The following is a 7,970-nucleotide window of genomic DNA, read 5'->3' as shown; positions in this document are numbered from 1 at the left end:
TGGTTAGAATTCAGTAGAGAGCACAGTCATTCAGCTATGCTCATATCCATTTTAGTGAAATCAGGCTGAGGTGCTATATGTTTTCTCTTTTGAAAGGTAGTCCTAGAACTATAGCATCAGAAGGCTCCAATATCCCCTGGGTACATTGGACTTGTGTTGATAGACTTTGTCAGGGCAGAGATTTAGTTTAAGGGTAACCAGTGTTTCCTTCGCCGAGACAAGGCAAAGAAAGGCCAGTCAGGGTTCACCGGTTCGACTGATCCGACAGTCACTGGTCACATCACCTTTGTTCAGAGCGCGAGCATCTACCTCTATCATGGCGCAGCCTCCGGCAAATTTAGAGGATTTGCTGATCCGTTTCTAGCAATCAGTGGATTCACTGCAACAAGATATGGTTAGGCAAGCCGAGACATTGCAGAATATGATATTCAACTTTAAGAACCTCCATGACATTGGGGTTCAAATCAAGGATGACATCCAACAAGGGCACATTATGGAAAGTAATGAGTTTATGAGGATGAATGTCGTTTGTACTTTTGATGCTATTGCCAGTGGCAGTGCAGTTTTAAAATGCTCAGGAGAAGTAAACATTGCAACCATACCCATCGAAAACCTTCCTCCCGATAATAGCCAAAGACCAACCACTTCAAATCGGCCCCAAGCCTGAAATTTTCATCCTCTCTATATGAGTCTCTCTCAAGCTTTGAAAATGCTGCGAGAAAAAGGATACCTAGAGCTCCTAGAACCCCAACCCCTCCCAAATCTTCTTCTACCAAGATTTGACCCAGCTAAATACTATGTTTATCATTAGCAGTACGGTCATGATACGAACCGTTGCATCCGCCTCCGTCATAAGATTCAAGATCTTATTGACGAGGAGACTACAGCTCCACCAAAAGGACCTCAGGCCACCATGACCCGTCACTTCCACACCTCAATTTAATCCATATGTTGCCGTTCACCTATGACCCCAGTATATACATCACCCCAGCCCATTTACCCAAGCCGAAGGTGTTCATTCCAGTCAGCATGGACTTGTGCATGATGGGTGCACCTGAACCCCAATCCTCTCAAACCCATGAACCCACTACTTCTGAGCTGGTGAGCATGATTACAGATCTTCAGAGAACTGTGGCAGATTTAACCTTTGGGATTTTGGCTCCATCATCGACCACATCACAAGCCAAAAGTTTCAATCCAAAAGGCTCCTTGATCTTGGGCGAAGCGGTAATTGAAAAGGGCCAACCTTAACTCATCCCAGGTCTGGGTGGTGGCATGTCGACAACGACTGGGCTCCGCTCTGATATAGCAATCCAATCCTTTGGCAAAGTGGAGGCAAATGGCAAGAACAAGGTAGGGGCAGGCATTGGTCCCCATGAATACCTTTTGTGGGCTGTTGAGGCTTTGAAAGCCGAAGGACTGAACAAACAGCAAATGCTCGCAGTTGTTGCAAAAACTATGGATGAAACTTTTGCTACTCACGATGAGCGCATCCTGAATCAAGGGGCAAACAATGGAAATTGATGTTGTACCAGAAACACCCCTCTCAACTTCAATCCTACTTCTGTTAGAGATCATCAAACCCAGTTAGCACCTGCCAACCCTTTTGCTGGTACATCCAACACGACTGTGCAAACCTCAAGCCATCAACCCCGAGGCCAGAGGTTATTCAATCCCCTCTACATGGCTTTGTCCAAAGCTTTCCAAATCCTCGTTGGACAAGGCCATCTCAAACTCCTTGAGCCTCGACCTCTCCCGGATCTCCTTCTAGCTAAGCATGATGCTGCCGAGTATTGTGCCTTCTATCAACTAACTGGTCATGGCATTGACATTTGTTTTCGTCTTCACCACGAAATACAAGATCTGATTGATATAGAGGTCATCGTCGCGCCAAGTCCTGCAAAGTCTATCGACACTGGATCAGTGAACTTGGGGGATAATGTGATCATGTGATCGGGGGATGAACCACCTACGGATGGCGCTCAGTTTACTCCAAACTTGGGAATGGCATGCACTGTTTTGAGCAATATGCAAATGCTAGTTTTCGTGCTTTCTGACTTGGGTATTGGGTCATTCTTGTTGTTTTGAGTCAGTCTTTTTGTACTGAGTCAGTTGAGTCTGTCTTGTTGTATCGAGTCAGTCCTGTTATGTTGGAGTCAGGTGATTTCGGGGGTGTTACCTCGGGCATCACTTGCTTGTTTTGTGTTTGTCTTTTACACTCTTTCTTTTGCGTTTGTGAGCCAGTTGTGCTTGAGGATCTGAATGAAACAATAGTGATTTTCATGCTTTTGTGTTTCTTTCTGCCTTGAAGCCGGTTGCGCGAGAAGATTTGAATGAAATAACAGTGATTTTCACTTACTTTTCTGTGCCTTGAAATCATTGCATTGACCTAAGGTTTTCAAAACTTTTTGAACATTGTGATGAAAACAAAGAGGAAGGAATTCCTCGGGATTTGCAAAAATTTGATCAATGGAGAGAAAGAAAGGCATGTTAAGCCCTTAATGAATGAGATCATGTTTGTTAATATGAGTACTAGGAAGGATCCTAGCTTGATCCAGATTGGTTCTACATTGTCTTCAGCGCGAGCGACTAGTCGTTTTCTTAAAAGATTTCAAAAAAATGTTTTGCGTGGTCCTACGAAGACCTGTGTGGAATCGTTCTTGAGATTGTATAGCATAGGATCGCTCTTGGCCTCGAGACTCAACCCCTTTTGCTTTCAAACCTTGAACTTGGACTCAGAATGTTCGACGGTCAACCATAAAGAAGACCTGTATAGCCAGGTTTGAAGCAGCCCATAAACTAGAGGCAATAAGGTCGCATGACATCAAAGGAGGCCCGCCAGGCGAAATTTGAAGCAGCCCTCAAACTAAGGGCAAGAAAGTCAGATCAAGAAGATCAGATGTGATCAAAGGAAGCTTGCGTAGCTGGATCAGAAGCAGCCCTTGAACTAGGGGCAACAAAAATGTCAGATGTGCTCAAAAATTCAAAAGATGAGTCATCCTGCAAACCAATGAAGACTGGCAAGAAAGCCAAATCCAAGGAGCGGAAAGAAGAAAATTTTTGCTGAAGAACAATCGAGTTCCTATCCATAACACTAGGGGCAACTTCAGCCCCCATTGGATAGACTCCTACATTATCAACAAACAACAGCCATTCTCCTAGATTTAGATGGCTTTGAGATCCTATGACCAGTCAACATGGACAAAGCTACACTTTTACCCTTGAGAGGCTCGTTAGGCCGAAAACCCAGAAGGGCGACCTAGGCAAAAGTTAGAGCAAATGAAAAAGAAGAAGAAAAATGAAGAAAATGAAAAAAAAATGAAATGAACAAAAGAACAAAAGCAAAAATGAAAAAGAAATGAGAAAAAAGAAAAGAAAAGAAGAAAAAGAATGAAAAGAAAAGAAAAACAAAGCTCGCAAGGTTGAAAATCCGGAAAAGCAGCCTTGGCAAAAGTTAGAACGTAAAAGGAGAGCGTCAACACCCGAGTGAACCTCAACGGAACTACGTCAGGCTTGATTCCCATCTTTGGGATACGTAGACAACTTCATTCTGAAGTCCAGCCATAAACACTTCCAAATCGATTGTGTCCATGTAATGGTTCTGATCATCTTTGTCTTCTCTATATCCGAGAGTTCAGTTGTGATAGTCACTTTGAGGATTGATTACGGTGCGCTGTGGTGCCATTCAGACAAGGGGCAGCTTTCCGTTGTCGTGTAGTGCCATTTAGACAAGGGGCAATTTTCCATTGTTTTGGATCTGAGGTTGTGCATCTCAAGAGTAAATTCTATGTGGGTCGAGTAGTGACCATTTGTAAAAACAAGTTTTGAGAATTTTTAATGAGGTTGACTAATTTTCTCAAAAATTGCTCCATTTTTCCAAAACTGGACCATTTCTTGGACCCGAAAAAGGAAAATTTTCAGTGCTCATAACCGAACTTGCATGATTTCAAATCAGAAAATCGAACAAGCATGTTAATCTAACTCTCATTTTGGTCAAAATTGTTTTAGTAGAAAGCCAAAAACAAAAAATGGTCAAAATGATAAACTAGGGGCACAGTTGAGTCAGGCTTCCTGTCTTTTTCCCGTTGTCAACATACTTGCTAGAAAGGGCACCTTGTTCACCAGAAAAGGGCACCAATGAAGCTAACAGCAAAGGGCCGAAAGCTCTCTCATCCTCCCAGCAACGAGGTATCAAGATAAGTGCGAAGCACGAACTGGAACTAGAGCGGGATATTCAGTTCACTCATTTGGATGATCAAATCAAAAATTGGCGTCTGACCCGGAATGGGGACGTAGAAAACGCAATGTCTGTGAGACCAATCAATTGTATACCTGGCCGGTGGGACATGTTGTAGCTTATCTCGATCAAGTTAAGCCAGGGGCGTCGTCAACCGATGTCAGTTGCAGATCTGCTGCACATCTTGTCGCATCACAACCCCTCTGTGGGGAAGCTCACTGTTGTGAGCGGAAGAAGGAGAATCTAGTTGAATATTAGGGGCAAGAGCCCACAACTTCTGGTTTATCCATCAACCACCCAGGGAAGGGATAAAAAAGAAGAGCGATTGAAGAATAGAGAGATGTGTGCTGACGAAAAAAGTGAGAAAATGGCTTTTTAGAGAAAAGAGATTGAGTGCCAAAGTGGTGTGAGAATCACAAATAAGAAATGGTGGGAAACAATACCCGAAGAAACAAGCTCCTCATGAACGTAGAGGTCGCCCATTGGTGGTACACATCTGAGTGTTGTGTTTGTTGTTTTGGTTTGTCTCGATTCTTGTTTTAAGTCGTTCCGAGTGTCAATAGATGTGTTTAGGTTGTTTTACCTTTGTTTTTCCTTTGTTGAGTAGTTCAGGTTGTTTTACCTTTGTCTTTCCCTTTGTTGAATCATTTTGACTACGGTCAATCGTAGACTCAATACCTGGTCAAGAACTCATTTCGCAATTTCAAAAAAGAATCATTTTGTGTTCAGAATGCTGTGCCGTTCTCCGCATATGTGCAAAACAAGATTTTTTTTCTTTCATAAAACTGCGGGTTCAACCTAGGTCATATGAGAACAATAAAACCAGGACCTATCTGAAGCTCTATCGGTTCCGGATTGCAAAGCAAAAGAAAAGAGGGAAAATTTGAAGCATCTCAGTGTGTTTCAATTTCAGTAAAATCTGAGACTGCATTCCAGGTGCACATACTCAGGCCTCGCCTTTCTCTGGAGTGTGAGTGTATCTTGACTCCAAGTTTAAGCCTGCTTCAAGTCAGAATGGCAGTCCAAGCAGCACTCGTGGTTTTCACATGTAAATGTTATCCCTCACCAACAGGATGTGCCCTTTTTGAGTTAAGCACATTGCGAAGTCCTCAGAGAGGTAAATCGGAGGCACCAAAGTACATACTTGATGCCCATCTATTGCATAGAATGTGCACTTTCATATACACTTTTGTTGCATGCATGCTGCGCATTGTTTTTGATTCATGCATAGAATATGCTTTCAATGTTGCATAGAATATGCTTGTCTCTTGCATAGAATATGCTTTCCATGTTGCATAGAATATGCTTGTCTCATGCATAGAATATGCTTTCCATGTTGCATAGTGAATGCTCCCATACTTGCATAGAAAATGCTCCAATCTTGAATAGCACATGCATTATTCGCACTGTTTTGTGCATCGTACTTTCTTGCGCAACTCTTTCTCCACTCGTGTGAGGCGCGTTTAGACGTATTCGCACTTTTTTTGTGCAATTTACACTAGCGCTTTCTTGCGCACCTTACCTGTACATGCTAGAATAGTTAGTTAATTAGTGAGAGGTTAGTTGGTTAACTCTTTCTTGCGCTTTCTGAGAGCTTTCTTGCACACCTTACCTGCACATGCTGTGTAATATTCTAATTAGCTTAGATTAGCTAGTTATTCAATTAGGTTTGTAATAATTAATTAGCTAGAATAGTTAGTTAATTAGTTGGTTTGTAATAGTTAGCTTAATTTGCGTAGCTAGTTAGCTTTCATTTTATTCAGACCCTCCGTCGAGAGGGCAAATGTTGTAATAAGTGTGCGTGTGTATGTGAATGTCTTCCAATCCCACGTCTTTCTCCCTTTTACTTATCTGCTTTCGATGGTTAGTTTAGGGCATATTTCAATTAGCATACCTTATGTTTTGCATGTTTACATCCATTCATTTGTATTGCATGCACCGGGCTCGGCGCATCATTCAAACTGCATCGTATTTCAATACACTTACTTGAATTCGTGTTTCAAAGCATGTTATCAAGTGTTGCATTCATATACCATTTTAGATAGCCGAGCCTATTTAGTTGCATTTTTGCATGTGTTGCATTAAGCATTTTAACATAGCTGGGATCATGCATGATTTCTAACTAGTTTTCTGTTTTGGCTCGGAATACACTGTAAGTGTTTTGCTTTAGCATCCTTGCATGTGTGTAAGTGACTGCCATGTTAGCATGCTTACTATGAGGCTATTTGCTTAATTGGTTAACTGCATGAATGCCTGTGGATGAAGGCTTCATTACTTGAATTGGAGCAATTCATCGAAATGTGCGTTTTAAAGCCCACTTGTTTGTGGCAAATCATGTTTTAAGCCCACTTGAGGGTGGCAAATCCACGCTTTAGCCTACTTGAGGGTAGCAATTCCAAACCATTTTCGAAAAACAAACATGAGATGTTTTGTTCCAAATTGAGTGATTTAGTCTATACTTGTATGCTGTGCGCATCACATAGTAAAGATAGATAATAACCGGAATAAGAACACATGTGTTTTCAAAAACAACATATCATGTTAGTAGAGGCCGATCCTTTGATTGGGCGAGTGTGGGTGCTCTTTTCAGGACCTTCCCCTCTCGTACCCAAGTTCCCGAGCCGAGGCAACTTTGGTGATGATAGACACGTGGCCTTAGGCACGAGTCAGGGTTTCTTAAATTTCCCCAAAACAAAACATTTAGGTGGCGATTCTGTAATCTAGCAAAGCAGTCCATGTTTGGCACTTCTTGATTAAAATCGATTTTCTTAAAAGATTTGCCGGATTTGGACTCTTTGGTGATTTATTAGTCTTACATTGCACTTTGTGAGATTAGATTCAGAACCGTGACAGGAGTCCGAACTGTAGTAGCTAAGAACCAAATCTGCGCCCTCTTCGAAAAGGGAGGCGCGCAGAGGAAGTTCGGACGGTCTACAATGAGCTAGTTGGCTAGTGTGTACCAGAAACTCCTCCAATGCCTAAGTCAGCAAATAGACTATAACATCGCCCGAGGGATACCTATGCTCGTTAAACAGTTCGGACCTTCAATTTCTTTGATCTAGTCTTACAAGTGCAATGTTAAATATAGATGAGAGTCCAAATTCGACAATTTTTATAGAAAACCTATTTCATTGAAAAACCTTTGCCATAAATGGACTGCATTATCAGATCTCAAAGTCGCCACCTAATATTTTTGAAAAATTATAAAATTCGTAACTCGTGCCAAGGCCACCGTTCATCGTAACCAAAGATGTCTCGATTCGGAACCTTAGGTATGAGAGGGAAAGGTCTTTAATTGAGGACCTCCACTCATCCGATCGAAGATCGACCTCTACTAAACCATGATATGAGTTTTATTTACTTTATATGTTCATATTCTGATTTATTTAATAAATCGTAAAATTTACTATGTGAAGTAAACAAATATAGACTATGTCATTCATTTTGGAACACTTTGTTTTCATGCATTTTGAAAGAGTTTTGAAGATGTACAACTCAAAGAAATTGAGTTTACAAACATAAAAAACAACATCATTCCAAATTAGGTGGCACTAATTTCTTCCATCGGCATTCATAAAATTATATCAAATAAGCAAATAGCCTCATGGTAGAATGCTAAACATACTAAGGAAAACAAACACAAGAAAGATGCAAAGCATAAAAATTTATATATTTACCGACGTCCCGTGAATAGCTACAAAATAAAGTTAGTAAAACATGCAGATCTTATATA

The sequence above is a fragment of the Camellia sinensis genome, chromosome 7, assembly GCF_055761805.1.
Source record: "Camellia sinensis isolate YWXY chromosome 7, ASM5576180v1, whole genome shotgun sequence".
NCBI lineage: Eukaryota > Viridiplantae > Streptophyta > Magnoliopsida > Ericales > Theaceae > Camellia > Camellia sinensis.
Note: the sequence above shows the minus strand (reverse complement) of the source record.